Below are 23,377 nucleotides of genomic sequence, written 5' to 3'. Positions count from 1 at the left end.
AATTCACCTCCCTTTTCTTTCCCATGGTGATAATGTTTCTCGTAAAAAAATTGATCCCCAAAATTATACGGTATACACACACACACACACACACACACACACACACACACATATATATATATATATATATATATATATATATATATATATATATATATATATATATATATATATACTGTATATATGTATATATATACTGTATATATATACATATATACTGTATATACATACACATATATACATTATATATAAATTTATATATATATGTATATATAAGTAATATATATATATATATATATATATATATATATATATATATATATATATATATATATATATATATATACCCAAATAACCTATTTCAGTAGAATTCAATTTACTTTGGGAGCAACCGCATACCCAAAGGGAATCATACACGATAAGTCCTCTTCCCTGTACATATTAATGCCTAACACGCGCAACATTATGATTGCCATAAATATCCCATCGACATCGCAATCACTTTATCTTGGGAAAAACTGCAAATTCTCATTACCCCTTCAGCTAATGACAAAGCATACGCGAAGAGTAATTATTAGCATGACAGGAAGCGATGAAATATTCATGGACCTTGTAAATTCTGTGGACTTTAAAAAAGAAACGTAAATTCTGTAATAAAATGAACCCTCTCATTCCTACATTTGATGTACAGTGGTGGTAAAACGTGTTTTTATTATTTCCAGCAAAATGTAAAATATCTATGCCATAATGATACAAATTACCTGTCCATGAGATTTTTTACACCCTTCATTTTCGTAAATTACAAAATAAAACTGAAAGATTAATGTCATATTCTCATGCATTACTGTTGTATAATTCAAGTGAGACTTAACACGTTATCCTTGTGAATTTAAAGCAAAAAATTGCGGCAATTCATATATTACTAAAGGAAATCACTAACTTATACATGAAGATTTTCCATCACTTTTATTACCAAAAATCTTCGAAACCATCACTTTTATTACCAAAAATCTTCGAAAAAATCTGAAAGTGAAAATTTAAAAGAAAATTTAAAAGACACAAAACTAACTTTGGAATTTCTTTCCTTCTCCAGTTTTCCCGCCTATCTCTTCGTTTGAGACTAACTTCCCCTCTTTTCCTTGCGTGATTTCTTCGGCCCTGGGCTAGATACTAGATACGGACTTTACATTAGCCTTTGCTATGGAATGGAAACTATTCAAGATAACAGCAAAACAATTCAGATGCCGATATTCTCACATCATACGGCAACGGATGCGAGGCATCTGCCTTGTACTTGATGTTCTTGCTTAGCGCTAAACGTTTCTATTCTCTGCTGATAAAAGAGTAGCAATATCTGGCGAATAAACACGGTAGAAGTCATTGTTTTTGTAGCTATCAAGAATCCACTTCATGATCCAAGTAAGTAGCATTAAATGCAATACTTGAATGTGGGTGGGAAAATACCTTAGAGTTTTTCCACATGGCTAATCTATATCCCACTCTCTCTTTCTCTCTCTTGCATTATTCATTTTATTCATGTATGATAATCAACGTTCGCATATTTACCAGTGTACCATTATACCGTACTAGACTGATGACAGAACATTGGCATTCATGAATTCAGATGATTCTCTGATTGAACTTGCGTGTGTGGCATCGTCTTTCTTGGCAAAATTTTCAAAATATATTCACTGAGGCCGAAGAATTACCGAAGTTCATTTCTTCCAAAAGTACAAAGAAAACAAGGTGGGTAATACTGGCATTCGCATGTTCCTCCAGCGTCCTTGGATGGTCTGTTACCAGTAATCATCTATTTTCATCTGAAAGTGAGGGAATCACCACAGTGTAGTGATGGCCGACCCTTCAATGAGACGAAGATAATGAAGACAACGCATGAATGATAAAGGAAAGAAAGATATTCATCGGTGCCACAGCCTTCTTTGATTAATGTTCTACACGCCTTAAGCCCAGATCATTGCGTCACTGACAGAATATTTTTACTGAAAGCAAGAGAAGTATAATCTCGGATGCCATCACGCAAGCAACAACCAACACTTCACCACCGCCATACCCCCACCCTCACCCCCACGCACCTACACCCCATACCACCCCCAGCCTTTCCCCCTACGGTGGCTCCCACCGTCAATTATGGGCTGGGTGACTGGCCAGTGCCTGCAGTCAAGAAGGTATCAAGCGGTGCCTTAGTATTCAAGGGATTTGGCACCCCAGTTCAACGGAGAGAAATATTGGCGACTTCTGCGGCGGCATCTGACGATTCTGTAACAGCGATTCGTTCACGTGGTCTTATAAATACCACGGACTATAATAGGCTCTGACACTACAGTGTATTGTATGTGTGTGTGTGTATGTGTGGGTTCTAGACATACACGACAAAGTTTACATACATATGCTAGATATGAATACAATTATATGTACAGATAATGCATGTATATATATATATATATATATATATATATATATATTATATATATATATATATATATATATATATATATATATATATATATATATATATATATATATATATATATATATATATATTTATGACTTTTATCACATCACCGTGATTCATATACAAGATTAAGCAAAACGTAATATCAATTCACACTACCTAAATAACATATATGAAAATATATTATTTCCTAGAGTGAATTGATATTAAAGACGTTTGTAGCTTAATGCTTATATATATATATATATATATATATATAATATATATATATATATATATATATATATATATATATATATATATATATATATATATATATATATAGATATATATATTATATATATATATATATATATATATATATATATATATATATATATATATATATATATATATATATATATATATATATATATATATATATATATATATATAGTTCTACTTAACTATCTACTGCCTGATGGTTCAGTTTGTTTTTTTCCTTCCTCTTTTTCTCGTTTCAGTAGTTTCATTTTATTTTACCGACCGTCTGGGTAGGTCATTCTTTTAGCGTCATGGTACTGTATTTCTTCAAATGTGTTATTATTTTAATGGTTTTAATTTGTGTTTTTATTTGTGACTATTTTATAGTCAACTCGCTGTATAAATTTTTCACTCTTGAAGATGCAATGATGCAGCTTTGAAAATGCAACTTCAAATTATATAGTGTCTTTCCCTGAAAGCCTACGACTATAATATATATATATATATATATATATATATATATATATATATATATATATATATATATATATATATATATATATATTATATATATATATATATATATATATATATATATATATATTTATATATATCTATATTACATACACACAGAGAGAGAGAGAGAGAGAGAGAGAGAGAGAGAGAGAGAGAGAGAGAGAAAGAATATCTAAGTGCTGTTCCTGAACGCCTACGACTATATATTTTCTGTATATATATATATATATATATATATATATATATATATATATATATATATATATATATATATATATATATATATATATATATATATATATATATATATATATATATATAGAGAGAGAGAGAGAAGGATTTTTTACCAAACGTCTTTAAGACTTACGATTGTTCCTAACAAGGGTATATGAAGAAAAAAAATTGACAAGATTTCAAGGTCGTTCATGGCTCGTCCAGATGCGGATATCAGCCGGTACCACGTTTAAGAAGCACCGGCTTTCCGTCTATAAACATTTTATATAAAATTCAGAATATATTATAACGTTATCGTGATATTCACACACAAGATCATGCTCGACTGATAATCAAATTCTTCAAGGTTGAAAACTAAACGAATTGCTGATACGTTATAACCGGACAGCATGAAATCTCTTCCCATTTGAAGGAGAAACAGAAAGAAATGTTTTCATTTTCTTCACGAAACCTTTACCTGATATCATCTAAAGATGTCCAGTTCCCTTCAGAATCTGTCTTGATGTGTTTCTTCAGGAATCCACGACACTGCAAAATAGCGGTAAACGCTGAAACGTAACATCAGAGTAGAGAATCTTTGACAAAGGTTACGAATGTAAATAGTCAAAGACAGTGATATACTGAGTATCTGAAGCACGAAGAACCCTGATGACAATCATTGGTGGGAGGTTGAAACCAACATTCTTTGGAAGTTTGAGTTTCAAGTCAATGGCACCTGTGGGCTTGTTCCATGTGAATAGGTTTCATCTACTGAAATATAATAATAATAATAATCAAGGTTGCTAAGTCACTAACTTTGGTGTCATTTAAAAGGACTTCATTAGGGGTATACATAACAAATCGGGAGCGTATCTCTTTTAGCATAAAAGTTATGGCAAAGATTCAAGTTGTTTACAGAGGTGATCTCTCTTCATGCACATCTATGCATGGTGGACTATTCTCGTACCAATTTTGACTAAAAGCTCTTCAACCGTGCAATGACAAAGTCAACTTGACAGGCACACTGACAGAGAAAACATGGACAAGTGGGTAGATAAACAACAGACTGACTTAGCCAATGAAGTAATAATCAGATCAACGGACCTCATTCCTTTAAAATTTCCCTTTGTATTCTCATACAGAGCATGAGTGCACGAAGCTGCTTGTTATTGTGTCCTTTATTTGAAGGGTTTACTATTTACCCGTTTACCCAGGGTACTTTTTTACGTTTACAAACAAATTCGTACGTGGGATACGGCAAAACGTCATCACATAAAACAAAGCAAAATATAAGTGATCTATTTCCACGGCCCCAGCATTAGGGACTACCATGACTCGAAAATTTTCCCTGGGGTCACGTAGATACTAAAAGAGTGCGTGACCGTCTGGGGAGACCCAAGCGCCAAGCACTGATATATGGAGCGCGGTGGTGCTTGGGGGAGGGGGGGGGCGGCGAGGGCTGGTTGGATCCATGTCACAGGAGGGTCCGGAATCAACTCTGACCTTCAACTTGACCAAAGCTTCGAGCATCTCGAACTAAAGTCCTTTTAAGGAATGTTTCAGGGACAAGCACGAAGATTTTTCTTTAGCTGGTAATACAGATCGTTTTAACGTGAGTTCTTTGGTGACTATATAATTATGTATATAAATATACAGTATATATACATACATACATACACACACACATATATATATATGTATATATATTTATATATACTGCATATACATATATATAATTATATATATAAATATGTATATATATTTATATTTACTGATATACATATAATATATATATATATATATATATATATATATATATATATTTATATGTATGTATATATATAAAATATAAATATAGATATATATAAATATATGTATATAATATATGTACATATAAGTTTTTAAACGATTTACATATCTATAGACTGTCTCTATAGACTCGAGTAAACTTTTTTCTTCTTATTGCACCGCGCATTTCAAATAACGTTCAAAGCAGACCCTACGTCTTTTTCCGCTGCCAAAACGATCAGAAAGAAGACATCGACGGTGGAGATTGAAATTACACAACTGCAGAGAACACGACTTAATTAGCGCTGACCTGCGACTCCAGCGGCCATAAAAAGCGATGCCTATTATCACAGACTTCACCTCCTTGACCACAGGTTCAGGTCATGCATGATCGAGCAACGAGGAGGGGAAAAAAATGGTCTGACGTATAAGGTCCTCTTGTTACTTACAATACGTATGTCTGGTCTCCCGTGCCATAAGTGGCGGATTCGTCATCTTGCAATTTTGTTCTTTTAGGGCAGCGTAAATTAAAAGCAAATTGTTTTTTTCTCTGTTTTTTTCTTAATCTGCAGCGCACGAAGGAGTTTCTGACAGGAAGGTACAACGAGTTACTTGCCCTTTTTCAGACAGCTCGAGCACACAGGCATGAGAGAGATATTTGTTCATTAAGCTTTCACTGTTGGCAAAGCGTGGTCATTGTTAATCGCTGTAAGTCATTACTGTTCTCTCTCTCTCTCTCTCTCTCTCTCTCTCTCTCTCTCTCTCTCTCTCTATATATATATATATATATATATATATATATATATATATATATATATATATATATATATATATATATATATATATACAGTATATAGATATATATATAATAAAATCCAGTGGCTCTTTCTTGTTTGTCCGCCCCGGGTGGGGCGGGTTAGTTAGGGGATCAGGAGGGTTGGGGAGACATGACACATCCACCCTCCTCCTGAAAACCTGTTTGTCCGCCCAACCCTCCCGATCCCCTACCTACCCCACCCCCACCCGGGCGGACAAACAGGTTTTCAGGAGGAGGGTGGATGTGTCATGTCTCCCTAACCCTCCTGGTCCCCTACCTAACCCGCCACCACCCAAGTGGACAAACAAGAAAAATATACTCGAATTTTATTATATGTATAAAATGTATATATATATACACATACATAAAATATACATTTATATATTTACATATGTATATTAAACTTTATCATTTACATAGTTGTTCTGTGCATCAATTCAATTAATAACAGGATGGTATTTAGTGGAGATATTTGTTCAGAAAAAGTTACAAGTTTTCTAGGATTAACAGTCTTCATTTTTACGACTATCAGACGATGAATAAATATCTCCGCTAAATACCATCCTGTTTAAATTAGGTCCTGTTATTAATATATATATATATATATATATATATATATATATATATATATATATATATATATGTATATGTATATATATATATATATATATGTATATACATGTGTATATATGTAAATATAAATATATATATATATATATATATATATATATATATATATATATATATATATATACTGTATATATTAGTGTTTATGTTTTCGTGGTAAAATGGTGCCATACTTCCGTTACTAATAAGAGGCCCTGGGTTCGATCCACGGCGAGGATAGAGCTCATCCGTCCTCACCCACCTTATCTTTCTTGACATTTCTAGGTATCTGATAGCCAGTCGAATGTAATTTTAGTACAATGGACTAAAAGAAGAGTTTTATTCCGTAATAATAAGACCCTCGAGAAAAATAACATGCAAAACGACCCCGACAACCGTAGGGACAAAAGTGATCGCATAATTCAGGTTTTACCTTTCGCCAACTTAGTAACAAAACAGTATTTATGTACGAGGAAAAAAAAAAGACTTGTGAGTTATTTTTGCAGATATCCGACTGGAGTTAACCTAACTTAACCAGCTTACTATCTGAAGGTTATTAACTATAGATAATCTCTGTAAAAATAATCTCTCTCTCTCTCTCTCTCTTTCTTCAATAATTTCGAAAATTATCGTCACAAATCGAAAAGCATAGCAGTGAACGACCCCACAACAACACTAACTATTTCTTCAGTTCAGCAATGTATCATTCGTGCACATATCCTCTTATTCATAAATGTAAAATAGAGTGATACAACTATATCTAGACTGAACCACTGCATTAGGTCTTACAACGTGAATAAACCCATGGAGAACTGCAGCGTTCATTATGATCCCAGAAAGCCTAAGGTCACAACCTATTGCAGGTTACATTCAATACTCCATCCCTCCCTGCAGTGGACCTCCTAATTAACGACCGCCTGCAGTTAGCATGGACTTTGGCAATTGCCAGAATGCCATGGCCTTTAGGAAGCATCCGAAACTATTTTGCAGGTCAGTATTTAACCTCCAAATACTAACTTTCTAACAACTGTCGACACCTTTATACAACGCTGTGGTAATTCTCGTCAAATACCGGGTTGAAACCACTTGGCACAGACTTACGTTAACACTCTTCAGAAAGATTTTGCTTTGGAGGTAAAATGATTGCCCAAGCGAAGGTAACTTTGCAAATCAAGAGCCCAGTTCAAACTTGCTTTGAGGCACTGTTGATTAAATCTACAGAGGCACTGTTGATTAAACCTACAGCAACTAAGTGTAGGTGCAGAGTCTGTTTAAATTTTATGCTTGCGAATTATAACGTCAATAGAATGACATTTAATCACTAAATCCCAAAACCAACAAGCTATCGCAAAGAGAGGCGATGTTGGGGGATCATCTCACATATTACCTGGTGACATCAAAGACGCCATAAAGAATATATACTTAATAATAAACTAACTGGCGGTAATGGTCTGCTTGCAAAACCGTTTGCATTCTGGCACTCAGTAATTTATGTAGCTTCGTTTAGCCCAGTCAGACTGTGGTGGCGTGAGTTCACCCGAGGCCCTATGCATCCCCGTAGGTGCCACAGGAAATGATTGATTGATCGTTTTGCTGTATGTGCATAGTTCACCAGTTTCTTCAAAAATCCTTACTTCCAGTTCACTTAATCCTACTAATCAAAAACAAGCTATAGGGATCACTCTGACCCAGTAAACAATAATCCGAATGCAATCACTATACTTTCATGACAGATAATAGTCTGTTCCTTGATGGCGCCTTTTCCCCTTCGCCAAATATGCAGGAGACATTTAGGACTGAAAGCTAACTATTCAACAGATACATCAGTAATATCTCCTACATATGTATTCTGAGAGAATTACTAATTTATTATCTATCTTCTTATGCTGATGTGTGAAAAGAATTTAAATTTTTTACAGAAAAAACTATCTGAAGCTTTTCTTGAAGCTTTATAAGAAAGGCACAAATTCATTTTAAATGGGCGTGTTATAAAGACGGTTCTCTATGTGGCAAATCTGTCGAATGGGAAAACGTGTTATTATACAACTTCGGCTCTCGAGCTGATTTCATCAACCTAGCATTCCCTCACCGTATCTCTTGAATACGTGCACAGGTGCGCTGAACGTTCAACTAAACTCACTCTCAGTCAATACGAGCTCTTGCAGGTGTGCAAGGATTTAACAGGCCTGGTGCGCACTTCTGGTTAGCCCACCCGGTCCACAGGGACATAAATTGTCTGCATATTACATTTTGCACATATGGTCCTTGAACAACAATACAAAACATCTGCTAAGTCAACGATATATGGTCATAATTTCTCAGTCGGTGATACATTACCGAATAATCAGTTCTAGCAATTTACAATGAAACTAGGGTCAAATTTATTTAATTGCTCCGAAGATCGCTCTGACACGTCGAAGAGCCACAAATATTCTTCGGAAATCACCGACCGGATACAGTATGACGGATAACCTTCTGGACACATTATCACGGATAATCTTCTGGATACAGTATCGCGGATAACCTTCTGGACAAATTATCACGGATAATCTTCTGGATACAGTATCGCGGATAACCTTCTGGACACATTATCACGGATAATCTTCTGGATACAGTATCGCGGATAACTTTCTGGACACATTATCACGGATAACCTTCTGGACACATTATCACGGATAACCTTCTTGACACATTATCACGGATAATCTAAAGGATACGACTAACACTGCCGTAACGTCTGTGAATGCTCCCAACAGACAAACCACTTCCTTACGGAGACGTACACAGAAAACCGCCAATGTAACTTGAAAAATCTGTTGCAGACAACCTTTATCCAGTTTGATCATCAGATTAATCCCAAAAATCTTAAACGGTGAAGCGAGAAGAAGATAAAAACTCTGACAAAAATGGGAAAACAAGGCTCACCGTTACCGATACCATTGCTATTATCATTACTTTCATTAACATAATGTCCACCTCATTACTTATCTCCACCGAAGGTCGAAGGCAATGGATATACCTTTGTCTGTTTTGTATGGTTACGTAAAGTATTCATTACCATGTTATTTTTTCCTGTCGTTTTTATTCCTTCCTGTACTGTTACTTTTGTTATCACAGTCAATGTTATTATCATGAACTGTTTTGACTTATCAGCAGTATATCTGTGCCTTTCATTTAGCTTGCGCGGGCTGCTGTCACTACTGCTAGAGGATCTTAAATATCTGACTTTATGTAAACACTATTCGATACACAGCTAATTGCTGTCGTTAAACGATGCATTATCATTTGCATATTATCCATACAAGTAAAGTTACGCGTGCAACTGCTCAGTTTCTTATAGTATGTTTGTACAGATTCTACTGTATCAGTATTTATGAGCACAAACTGAAATAAATTACATTATTATTATTATTATTATTATTATTATTATTATTATTATTATTATTATTATTACGAGCTTGTTGGCGCGCTCTGGAAACCGGGCTGCTGTCTCCCCTACCCTCCCGATCCCCTACCAATCCCGCACCCATCCGGGGCGGACAAACAGGTTTGCATGAGGATGGTGGATGTCTCCCTTAACCTCCCATTCCTCTTCCTACCCGGCCCACAGCCGGGGCGGACAAACAAGTTCGCAAGAGGAGGGTTGATGTCTCCCCTACCCTCCCTTCCCGTACCTACCCAGCCCCACCCGGGGCGGACAAACTGGTTTGCAGGGTTGTGTCATGTCTTCCCTACTGTCACCCAGGAGGACAAACAAGATCCATTCGGATTTTATTATTACAAAAGATTATAAGTACAGAAAGTAAACTAAAAAGATTCGATGCTGAGAACAGCCATCGCTACTAAATTAATAAAGTGGATCTTGTGCCTGTGTAGTCGACACAAAACTGCCCACACTTAACACACCACGAGCGAAGCGAACGTCACGCCCTGCATAAATCAGTACGAAGTACTTATTAGCACGAGAACGCAGGTTAACAAGATAGGAAAGCGAAATCATTCAGACGGATTTTTTCATGCTGAGCCTCTCGTCAAGAGGAACCAAATAGCATACAAATTTTTGAGAGAGAGAGAGAGAGAGAGAGAGAGAGAGAGAGAGAGAGAGAGAGAGAGAGAGAATGTATAATTTCACGGACGGAGGGTACTGACTGCAAGTAATGCATAGTTATCAGTCCTGCTTGAGAATTCTAAAGCTAAAATGTCCGATGTTTCGGACAAGGTGACAATAATAAAAATGACATCTACTACTAAGGCAAACATCAAAATGAAATGGCAAATATATTCAAGGCTTGAAACAATTTGTTTTTCTTTTTTTGAAGGGGAGAAGAGAAGAGGAATACACGAATAGAAGGACCGCAGGGGGATGAAGGTGATGGTTGGGGAGGAGTGGGGAAGGGGGGCTTAAGGCAAGTGTCTGCATGGTATGCCAAGTGCTCCATCTTCCATCGCCTTATTTGCAGATGACACTCTGCCAACTAAAAAGGTAAATAGAGATGACGGTGAAGCGGAACCTATGTAAACATCACTCGCTCTTTCTTTTTCCTTTTTTTTTTTTTCCTAGCATCCATTACAATGGACATTCCGCGGTGCTATTACGATACTAAGGCGATATTTGTCCACGGGACTCGGCAATAAAATTTGTGAAGTTTTATTTCTATCGTCTGCAGTTTTTCACTGTTTTTGCACATATAGGCGTTTCATTCTCTGCAGGCTAATTTGAAATTAATGGTAATTGGGGCTCGTTTTGCTTGAATAAAATAATAATAATAATAATAATAATAATAATAATAATAATAATAATCATCATCATCATAATCAATAATCATAATCATTTATTTAATAATAATAATAATAATAATAATAATAATAATAATAATAATAATAATAATAATAATAATAATAATAATAATAATGTTTTTGAAAGGGAGAATAGAGCAGGTTCTCAAAAGCTTTCGTTTTGATTAATTATGTTTTAATATATGTTTACATTTACACTATTATGGATTTCTTCCATTCTAGTGACTCATGCGACTATCATATAATAATAATAATAATAATAATAATAATAATAATAATAATAATAATAATAATAATAATAATAATAATAACAACAACATTTTAAGATCTTTGCTGGAACTTCATATAGATGTCTCATCCCAGTTTGTAGTTGTTGCGTAAAAGAATTACTCCCTGGTGTTTTTTCACGTGGACAGACTCCAGGATGCAAATGACACTGTACATGAAAGTTTTCACGTCTGCCGTAGTTAAGTGCAGTTGTGAACCTTGCAATAGGTCAGAACAAGTTCATATAAGAAGCGTTTTATGGGCGTATAGGATGATCCTTAGGGATGACTCCATTTCCATTATTTTTTCTATTCAGGGGCCTATGCAACGGCCCTCCCAAAGCCCCGGAGAGACAAGAAACAAGTAAAAAATGCGCCGAAGTTTCTTCGGCGCAGTCGAGCTTTCCGTGCTTCGTATAATCAAGGCCACAGAAAATAGATCTATCTTTCGGTGGTCTCGGTATAATGCTGTATGAGCCGCGGCCCATGAAACTTTAACTACGGGCCAGTGGTGACCTATCCTATATCGTTGCCAAAAGCACGATTATGGCTAACTTTAACCTTAAATAAAATAAAAACTACTGAGGCTAGAGGGCTGTAGTTTGGTATATTTGATGACTGGAGGGTGGATGATCAACATAGTAATTTGCAGCCCTCTAGCCTCAGCAGTTTTTAAGATCTGAGGGCGGACAGAAAAAAGTGCGGACGGATAGACAAAGCCGGCACAATGGTTTTCCTTTCAGAATACTAAAAGCAGGAGGAACGGAGGAAATGGATGGGGCCTACCCCGGAAGGGAGCGACAGATCTGCCTCTTAAGGAATGGAAGCTTGAGTGTTTGATATGAATGTTTATATAAAATGGAGTCGCAACGATTATATCCATCGGCATCACAGTGGAAGACCGTAAGGAAGACGGAGGCAACGAAAGAATTCCAGAGCTCTGAAGCAGAAGGAAAGATGCAGAACTTTCCGAGAGACTCAAAAGAACAAGTCCATTCACTCAAATGGCTAGTTGCCTAAGTGTTAAGAGGGAATAAATAACTCAACCCCAATTCAAATGTCTGACATTGCTGGTTCTTGAAACTCAGAGCGCTGTCGGAGTTGGAATTCAGGGTCGCAAGGGGTTTTAAAGTCGATTTCGAACCAGGTGTTCAAGTAACCATGACCTAACCGGTATACCTGTTGCATAAACATGATTCTGATGCCCCAGTGCCCACTAAAAGAAGGAAGTCAGCATCAACCGTAGACGACGTAGTTTTTCCAATGCTCTTCCCACAGCGCTAAACTAAGCAGAGACTAAATGTCGCTGCTGTGCTAGAAGTTAGTTTTTGAAGGACTATGTACAACAGACTATGGTTACAGAGTGGAACGGTAAGAAAAAGCTCTCAGTGGGAGAGATAAGATCGGAACAGGCCCAACCGCTCTTTTGAACGCCCCCAATGACCTCCATTTCGGTAGTCATCAAAGGCATACTCCTCGCTGACCTAACAATCGCGCCACACTTCCCCCCCTCCTCAACCCAGATTGTACAACGGATACAGTACTCTTCGCTTTTGTTAAGGGGAGAGGAAAAAACTCCTACTGCCTTCCAAATATTACTTAAATCTGTCCCTTCTTTTTTCACTATTCTCTTAATCATCTTCCCTTTAAGGAAAAATCATAGATTCCACATGATGAGCAAGTTCAGTGGCCATTTTAGTTTTCTATAAAAGTAAACTATTGACAAGGCTATTTGTCTGTACGTCCGCACTTTTTCTGTCCGCCCTCAGATCTTAAAAGCTACAAAGGCTAGAGGACTGCAAATTGGTATGTTGGTCATCCAGCCTCCAATCATCAGACATACCAAATTGCAGCCCTCTAGTCTCAGTAGTTTTTATTTTATTTAAGGTTAAAGTTGGTCATGATCGTGCGTCTGGCACCGCTATAGATGCCAACAACGCAGGCCACCACCGGGCCGAGGCTAAAAATTTCATGGGCCGCAGCTGAGTTTCATGGGCCGTGGCTGAGAGTTTCATACAGCATTATACGCTGCATAAAAAAACTCGATTGCATTTATTACTTAATGTTACCGTCAGACTTCGGACCGAGTAAACCCAAGTTTGACCGACTCAGTTCCAGAAACCAGCGGCGCAAACAACCGACAACTAGATACAGAAAAGAAGTTCGCGCTTGCGCCTACGTATCTGCCCCTTGAATGTTGAATGAGGCAAGAAATCGTTCCAGTCGAGAAGACTTTACAAGCGTAGCTTCTATTCGAATCTTCGTTAAAGCTATCATATCGCTGACATAGTTCAGCTGGTACTCTCATTAGTCCTGGTACTTTGGTTGCCACTCACAACCTCAAGTTGATAAATGTTGACAAGTGCGGTGAAGTCCATTCATGGATAAATCCTTCGATTTTTGTTTTTATTAATTCTGTGTTTTAATTAATGACGTATATTTATCAGAAATGCTACGATTAAGATGAACAATTTCTATCATAAGAAGATTGTGTGTATGTATGTATGTATGTATGTATGTATGTATGTATGTATGTATGTATATATATATATATATATATATATATATATATATATATATATATGTGTGTGTGTGTGTGTGTGTGTGTGTGTGTGTGTGTGTGTGTATAGGTGTGACCTATTAGCTTTTCGATTTCTTCACGCTTCGGATCCGCTTGTCACATCACGACTTTAAATCGAAATGAAGGACAAATGAAGAAACCTGAACTCTCCGAAGGTGAGATTCGAAGAACTTGCGATCAGTGTGTTGAGCAAAACCGCTCGGGCATACATTTATTTATATGTCGATTTCAGATAAACGTACCGAGTTTGGGATTTGGGAGCGGCAGTATAGCGGTAATCGTCGGAGCAGTTCTCAAAACGAATATCCAAACTGACCGCCACAAAGGAAATGATAAAGAAGCGATCGCTAACAAACCGGAAGATGTGGGTTTAATAGAACAGAACAGAGGATAGAATTAAAGTCAAAGACCAAGCGCTGGGACCTATGAGGTCATTTGGCGCTGAAACGGAAACTGACTGTAAAAAGGCTTGAAAGGTGTAACAGGAGGAAAACCTCGCAGTTGCACTATTAGGAGAGGGTTGGGAGAGACTGGATATTAAGATGGAAGAAAGAGAATATGAAGGGAGTTACAGTAAAAGGTATGAAATGGGTTGCAGCCAAGGCCCGAAGGGACGCTGCAAAGAACCTTAAATAATGCCTACAATGCACCGTGTGAGATGCACTGACGGCACTAACCCCTACGGAAGAGATTGGTTTAACGTACAAAAGAAACCATATAAAACGATAGGTTTTGATTCTTCTTCATAGAGAACTACGGAAGGAAATTTTCCAATTTTTAATTTGAGAACAAGGAGGGTTGAATCTCTTTAAGCAGTTTGAAAAAATGCCCAGGTGAGAAATTCAGCCATTGAAAGATTCAACGTTAAATTTGCATCAGCGTTAGATGTTCGATTGGACTGAATTTGCAACATACTTTAAAGGTTTAGACAGGACTGTTTCTAAACCAATTTCATCTTTACTTAAGTGCGGACGACCTAAAGAGGCTTGTCAAAACGATCTTACCTCAGCACATAAACAGGCCCGCCTTCCCTCACGATACAAAGTCACCCCTCAAGTTCTAACTGAACTCGATCTCCCACACACTGTTTCAGCGCCGTGGTTAATTATTACTGGTCCTGGTGGCTCTGTTTCAGTGTAAAGGAGAGCTACTTATACTATCACTCCATTTGTTTCACGCTCACACGGCTCCACCCAGACCGCTCAAAAAAGATTATGGGATCGCAGATATCCAAATATGCCTTTGCTTTTGTCCTCTCTCTCTCTCTCTCTCTCTCTCTCTCTCTCTCTCTCTCTCTCTCTCTCTCTCTCTCGCAAACTTCGTATCCTCTCTTTACTCAACTGGTGATCATCTGTTTAAAGCAACACTTGATAACACCCTCTCTTGTCTTCAAAAACGACGAAATATGATGATCATTTGATGACTGCGAACAATGTCTGCTTACAAGACCTTGTCGCTCATGCGACCAACTCGACATAAAATTAAATTACGGAGAGTTTCATGTTTCGTGTCTCAGATGATCATTTATTCCTTCCTAGAAGTTTCCCTCTGGTTGGCAAGGTGTGAAAATAAACAGCTACAATATATAAGCCTTATTCTCTGAATCCTCTTTGATTCGCTTTCCTTTTTTAGACGCATCAAAGGCTTCGTTTGTTTTCCCAAAAACGCTGCGGCGCAGACGGCGGTTAGTCTCTCCAAAACACAGACTTTAGAAAGAAAGACGAGCTGAATTTTATTTATTTTTCTTTTTCATTTTTTGTGCCTGGGCTTACGGCCAGATCTCATCCTTTTTGGAAGTGTTGCGGAAAGCGTGCAATAAAGTTTCCGATCCCTTAGAAATTTGCTTAACCGAACACACTGGAATAGGCGGGGCGGATTCTATTTTCTTTTTAAATAAGCGACTCAAGTTGCAAAACTTGCTGGAACTTATATTAAGTACTCTGCATTATAGATCTACGAAAAGGATGGTATCGTTTGTTGTGCTCAAAGGCATGTTCAGAAGAACGCTCGAATTTATGTTATTTATTCGTGATTATTTATTATAGGTTTATACGGGTAATGGATCTTCAAGGAAACAGCCTTCTTTCCTAATAAATATTGCAGTTAACCATGTTAGAGTAAATAAATAACTAATCATCGCGTAATTTTTCCAACGAAATACCAGTGGTTTATGTAAGGTAAAAATAAAAAGGGGAAATATAAGATTTTTGGAAATTTGAAGTTAACTGAGAGGTGAAATAAACTCAGATGTTATTATTCTGAATGAAGATTTTCTTCGATGTAACTGCTGACTTATTCTTGAGTAACTTTACCCTTTGAATAAGGTGCCGTCGCAAAATGCCCTACAGACCAAATGTATACATATAATCATCGTCCAAGCCCCAATCCACCCAAGATAGGGCCAGAGGGAACCAAGCAGTGTTTTGCTCCCCAAAACCTCCATCCCTAGTTCCAGCCCTAGGAGAGCTGGCCCGAAGGATTAGACTTATTTTACGTGGCTAAGAACCACGGGACCTACAGCTTATTGTGGAATCCGGACCACATTATACCAAGAAATGAATTTCTATCACCAGAAATAAATTCCTCTGATTCTTCATTGGCCGGCCGAAGACTCGAACTCGGTTCTAGCAGAGTGCTAGCCGAGAACTCTACCGACTCGCCCAACGAAGAACTCCTAGTTCACAGAGCAGGCGATGCCAGTGAAATCTATCAGGCCTTGAGCGGGGCTTGAACCAAGGACCACCGCACTATGAGGGCCAGGAGAAACCAACTTGGCCACCACGACCCTAATCATTAAAGAAAGTAAGAAGAAATCAGAGGCAGTTAATGGCACCGTGGATTTTTTTTTTCCGTAATACAGTAATCTTCTTCAGTTTAAACCCCGTCCTTCAATGAAGCCTTTTTTGGATAATGGCGAGTTCATCCGTCACTACCATTTTCCTGTGCACTTTTTTTTTTTATCTTCTTGTTACGGCCAGTTCTTAGAACAAGTTTTATTTTATTACCTTCGGTGTCGTTCGGAGAAAAAAAACATATGAACGTATATGTATAATTTTGTGGTTAGGGTCTGCAGAAACTCAACAAATCGAACGTTCATCTTTTCCGTGAAATGATGAAGTCCAACATCGTATGATGCCGTTCAGCCGCCAGTTTAATCATCCAGTAAGTCAGTCAGGTAGTCCAGGATGCTCCTCTTGACAAGACCAAGTGAATAATTCGCTCTTTCTCATCGAAATTAAGATAACTCGCTTATTCGCCTCGGTTATTCGTGGCCTCCTAATGTTTGTAAACCCATCTTTTGCTCTTCACGAAAATATACTACGAATCCGGCAATTGTACTTTTCAAAAATATTTCAAAATCTTTTCTATTTTCACTTCAAACGTCAGTTAGCACGGTTCAGATATGTAATTAAGACCCTGCTAAGTTAATGAAGATATTCAAACCATTCGTCAATATATCATGTGAATTTAGTCAGTAATGTGATATCGTGTGTGTTCAGATGGACAACAGCACAGGGCTTTTAGGCTTTGCACAGATTTTCATAATACATTTCATTTCATTGGGATACAACCAATTTTTCCCATATCCCGCTGGAAACCTTTTTCTAAATAAAAAGCTGCAGTGCTAGAAAAGGAAACAACAAATCGGTGCCTTAATTGTACTAACTCCCACAGAAAGTGGCTTTCTGGATTGTTCTTGGAATCTGTCCACACTCCTGCACACACATGGACACGCGCCTACCTACACATGGCAGTACCCACACATCCCATACTTGCATACCTTCGCTGCCATCATATAGGAGTTGCCCCTCCCCGATGATGCCCTGTGTCCTGGATCGAGGGCTCCGCCCTTGGTTCGTTCCTTACCACCTACACATGCCCCTCTCCCTCCCCTTCCTCCTCCTCCTCCTCCTTGTGGGAGGTCTCAGTGCCCCTGCCAGATCCATCCCTCCTCCACCATGCTACTGCCCCACGTCCATGCCCTCCTCTTCCTGGTACTCCTCTGCTCTTACTCAGATCAGCCAAGAAGTGTCATGGGGGGTTGCTGTGGTGGGAGGGTATCCCGGGACCAGGAGGGTATCCCACAAGGGACGCGACTGGACCCTCCTCCTTCTGAAGCTCAGTCGGTTCGTTGGTGTTGATAAAGTTAGTTTGAAAAGTGTGACCAAGCTGTTGGTTGGTGGTCACACCTGAATTGCTCGAGTGGTGTCCGGTGACTTTTAAGTCTCCGCCTCGGCAGATGTCCTCCTTCAGGTGAGTTGGCACTTACCTGCTCGTTCTTGTGGCCGATACGACTATATATCGAAAATATACGAGACAATCGAGAGACTTCAACACGATTTTGATCAATTGTTACATTAAATGTGAAAAAAAAGTTTACAAGGGCTACTATTTTTTTTAGGTAACTTTGTTTTTGTTAATTGATCACAGTTAATACAGTGCTTTCTTGTTTTATGCTCGTCTGGCATCATTTGTTATCTCTGAACCCCTAATGAAGAACGTGCTTGACCACTAAAAAGTTTCCCGAGTTTTAATAACTGTTATGTCACTTTCAAGAAGAAATATTTATATGATAAAGTTTAAAACATACAGTGTATTTCGCACACCATGTTTAACGCATTTTTATAATATGGAAATTAAACAAAACAGACAAACATCTCATAAAAACGGACACATGCGCATTCCCCATGACTAAGACCCTAAGAGATGACGGGCACTGCAAGCCTTGTCCTGAATAACGACGAGGTCCGACACTCCTTCCCAAGAAGTGCCCGAGCTTTCAGATCCACCATTCGCTTGGCATTACCCTAATGAGGGTCAATGGGCTGTCTTTCGTGTCCCCTTTCCGTCTCGGGCGTTTTACTAAACAGGGAGGCGAGACGGCAGACTGAAAGTTACAGAGACGGTAGACTGAAAGTTACAGAGACGGTAGACTGAAAGTTACAGAGATAAAGACGCGACACAAATAGACAGTAAGTAACAGAGACACACAGTCTGACGTTCAGGCGAAAGTAAGAATAAACAGATAAACAGATACTGGAAGGCTGGCTGTCAGACGAAAGCAAGGACTAAGAGACACGTACAGAAAGGTACAGATAGTTTGGCTGGCGGACGGGGAGACAAAAGAAAGATGCGACAGGTAAAAGAAGAAAGAATATGAAAGGTAATTAATCTGCGGAGGAAAGCAAGGAAAATCACAGATACCTTGACAAGGCAGAATGATGCAAATGTGAAAGGAAGAATGAAGAGACACATGAATAAATTATCAAATGAAAAAACATAAAAGTGAACAGAAAAGCACTCATAATTTAGCTGACGAACACTGACAGGCCACAATAAAAAAACAAAAAGAGGCAGACAAGAGACGGACTGATGGAGACAACACGATAAATAGTAGAAAAATTTTTAAGAAACTGATGATTCACGACTATCACTTTTCTCTTTCTCTTTCTCTCTAGTCTCACCCTGGCCGTAACCCACAACAGTTTACTTACAACCTGGTAAATAATTCGCTGCTTAGAGTAAAAACGAAAGCGTATTTTATAAGAAAACTCAAATTCAATTCCTTTCCTCGTCTGATTCATGGATCGAACACGAGGATACTTGCTTGCGAGCCGAGAGCGATATAATTTGTGCTTAGAAACCAATGAGAGAGAGAGAGAGAGAGAGAGAGAGAGAGAGAGAGAGAGAGAGAGAGAGAGCGGTACTTTTGATCAAAGACGTGCGATTGATGGTAAAAGGAACGGGGGTTTGAGGGGGAGGAAGGTTGATTCTGAATAATCAAACGTCGTTGTGATATTACGCATGCGTCATGGGGTCTCGTTAGTGTGTGGCGGAACGAACTTGGGCAAGATCGTCGACTGTCATCCTAAGACGAAGCACATATAACAGATGGAGGCGCCAATGATGGTGACTTCCACTCTCAAATGCGCCCTGGACCCAAGTACCCGGTGCCCAATGTGTCACTTGCCTTCTGGAACTCGCTCCGGAAATAGCTGCGTGATTTTGGAAACTGGAGGATGTCTGGAAACTTCCTGGAATCTTTGCGACTCGTGTTAGAATAAATAATCTCGAAGTAGTACAAAAGGCTTGTCTCATTCGTTAACAGAAACTTTATTATCATTTTTATTATTCAATCAACCATGAAATATGATTTTCAACGCAAGTACGCCCTGCAAGCAGAAATGCTTTGCCATATATGTGGGAGCAGTAAGAGTTATGGTACATTAAAGCAGCGTGTTGATATCTGAGTAGATCTCATATTCATATTATGCGCGCATAACGTAGTCATGCGTGTAAATTGGTCGTTATGCATGCATTTAGCCCACGCAAGCAAGAGCACGCAGGCATTCAATTACCGATGAGGTGCAAAGGTCCTGGGAAGTCATGCACAACGCAGGTCTTGCCAGGGTATAAGCAAATAAACAATACATTCGGTTGCTGACGTGTTGCTGATGAGGCTTCGGCATAGGCGTGTTGCTATGCAGAGGCTGGAAGCTTCCCGAATGTCCTTCCTAATTTACTCTGAGTCAAAATAGGATATTCATCCTCTTTCTCTGTTTTCCTGTGAGTTTGTGCTAAACACCATCCTTTCTTTTCCATTCTTTCTTCGAGATCTAAATGGAATATATCCTCATTCTACACTATTGTCCTTTGGGTCCAACTTGAATTCTTCATCAATTTTACAATTTTCCTTTGGGTCCCAATGAACTACTTCCCGAACTATACCTTATTCCTTTCGGCCTGAATTTACTTATAAAATTTCACACCATTCCTTTAGGTCTCAATCAATTGCCTCCCGAACTGAACTCTATTCCTTTGTATCTAAATTAAATGATTCTTCATTTTAACTTTATTTCTAGTAGTCTTAATTATATCCTTTCCTTTGTTCCTCTATTACTTTAGATCTAAATGAAAGTCTCGCATATTTACCCTTCTGTCCATTAGACCTAAGCTAGACAATGCTTTCGGTTACCTGTCTACCTTCTTTCAAATAGACACACTGACACACACAAACACGCGAACACACACACACAAACACACGCACACACGAAATAAATAAGTAAACAGATAAAGCTTAGCGTTAACCAAACAAGCGTTCGACGGCCCTTTTGAAAATGGAATAAATCAAAATGATGAGCGACCGTTTGAAGACCACCTGCTTCATGGGTGAGTGAAGACGCTTGTCTTACCTGCAGGAATTTCATCTCTCTCCCATCTGTCACGGTTACTGCGGTCGTTAGCTTCATTATCATCGGTTGTCATATTCTATTATGATCGGTCTCTTCTTTTCATGAAGGAAAAATATTATGTCTCTATGTATAGCTTTCGTCTCCCTCTCTCTCTATATACACATACAAACATGTATGCACATACACGCACATACACACACACACACACACACACACACACACACACACACACACACATATATATATATATATATATATATATATATATATATATATATATATATACTGTATATGCAGTATATGGATAAAATCGTGGTTAAATTTGTGCCTCATGCAAAGAAAATATCCATTTATAACTATGCACAGACAGAGACTACCGTAACTGATTAACATGCTTATAGCTTTATCATCCTTACCGTCATCACAGCACGATGTTTTAATATGAATACCTTGTACTCTCTATAAATACTTGAATCGACAAAAGATATCAGCTATTATTTACTTGCCTTACCACAGTTACGGTCACTGACATTCTCATTAAGCGCATCAAATACGATTCCATCACTTCAATCCTATGCTGAGCATCGCTTCAGTCAATTAAATAAACTATAAAGTAATGACAATCTGCGGTTGACGACTGCGGTAGCTGAATCAAAATGAAGAGATAAAGTTTATTCTGAGAACCGTCAGTGGCTGGAGGGAGTCAGGGACTTCTAGCTCGCCTGGCGTCTGGTGAGAAAGTTATAGAGTCACCTTCACTCCACCTTCTATTATTTAAAGTTTCTCCAATTCCCGACTGTACCCGAAACACCAAATTGCTGAAAACATCAGCTGCTTTCACTCGAGACACGGAAAAGCATGAAGAAGAATCAGGAGTCATTTGATACTTCATATAAACTAAATCCTTGGAGCAAGCAAGATCTCTTACGTCTTTACGCCCTTCGAAGAACTCTCTCTCGCAAAAGACAAGAAGAAGAAGAAGAAGAAGAAGAAGAAGAAGAAGAAGAAGAAGAAGAAGAAGAAGAAGAAAAAGAAGGAGAAGAAGAAGAAGAAGGAGTTAAATAAATAAGAGTCTCACAAAGTCTGTTCATGTTCACCCTGCCCGCTCAGCGAACCCTTCCCCAGAATCTGAGGGTCAAATGTTAACATACGAACAAAAGCAGTGGTTAAGGGAAAGAATTCTTGGGTCAATAACCAACGGAGAGCATTAATTGGATGTAAACCGGACCTGGGAGTTTTCATATACAGCACGTAATAATTTTACTTGTGACATGACACAGAACAGATTCAGAAGTCAGATCTCTCTCTCTCTCTCTCTCTCTCTCTCTCTCTCTCTCTCTCTCTCTCTCTCTCTCTCTCTCTCTGAGCTGGCTTATTTTTCTGTCGTTGCTTTTAATATTATCAACAGATTAAAAAGAATTATAATGTGAAATTTATGGAAAATTGCATTATCTTTCTTTCAAAATCAGTCTTCATAAAAAAAAAAAAACTTCGTCAATCTTTGAAAAAATATTTTCATCACGACACTTTTAAAAGTGACTTATCGACCTCATCCCCAACTCGGGATGTTGCCCAGGTAACCTCACCTCTGGAAAATGAAGCCGTGAATCACGTCTCAGGTATTTCAAATGACGTCATAACTGATATACCTCGGGCCACACGTTGCTGTTACGCCCACTTTCAGGTCAATCCATTCATGGCCCCTTCGCATTTCATCTCTTATCTCCAGTTTATTCGTGAAAGCTGGACTCGTTCACCTTATTTCTTTCATTAATTCTTTGTTCGTCCTCTTTCTTCGTATGGTCTTTGTTTTCTTGTCTTCCACTGCTGCAAGTACCACAGCCTTCTCTCAGAAGAGTCCACAACTGCACTAGGCAAACTATG

The 23,377-nt window shown here is 38.1% G+C and overlaps 1 protein-coding gene across 11 annotated transcripts in view; it reads left to right on the top strand.

The window, feature by feature from the left end:
- Nucleotides 1-23,377, top strand: part of LOC136846484 (CAP-Gly domain-containing linker protein 1-like) — a 228,030-nt gene that overhangs the window by 79,818 nt on the left and 124,835 nt on the right. For 2 of the 11 annotated variants that reach the window (XM_067117316.1, XM_067117320.1), the window contains exon 1: nucleotides 18,430-18,554. The exons of 6 other annotated variants lie outside the window; for them this stretch is intronic. The gene's annotated coding sequence lies outside the window, so the exon portion shown is untranslated. Of the gene's footprint in view, nucleotides 1-18,420; nucleotides 18,555-23,377 lie in introns of those variants that run through there. 3 more of the 11 variants (XM_067117311.1, XM_067117309.1, XM_067117313.1) reach the window with 3 other exon arrangements.

Source organism: Macrobrachium rosenbergii, chromosome 15 (assembly GCF_040412425.1).
Source record: "Macrobrachium rosenbergii isolate ZJJX-2024 chromosome 15, ASM4041242v1, whole genome shotgun sequence".
Lineage (NCBI taxonomy): Eukaryota > Metazoa > Arthropoda > Malacostraca > Decapoda > Palaemonidae > Macrobrachium > Macrobrachium rosenbergii.
This window is presented reverse-complemented; position numbering and strand designations above follow the sequence as displayed.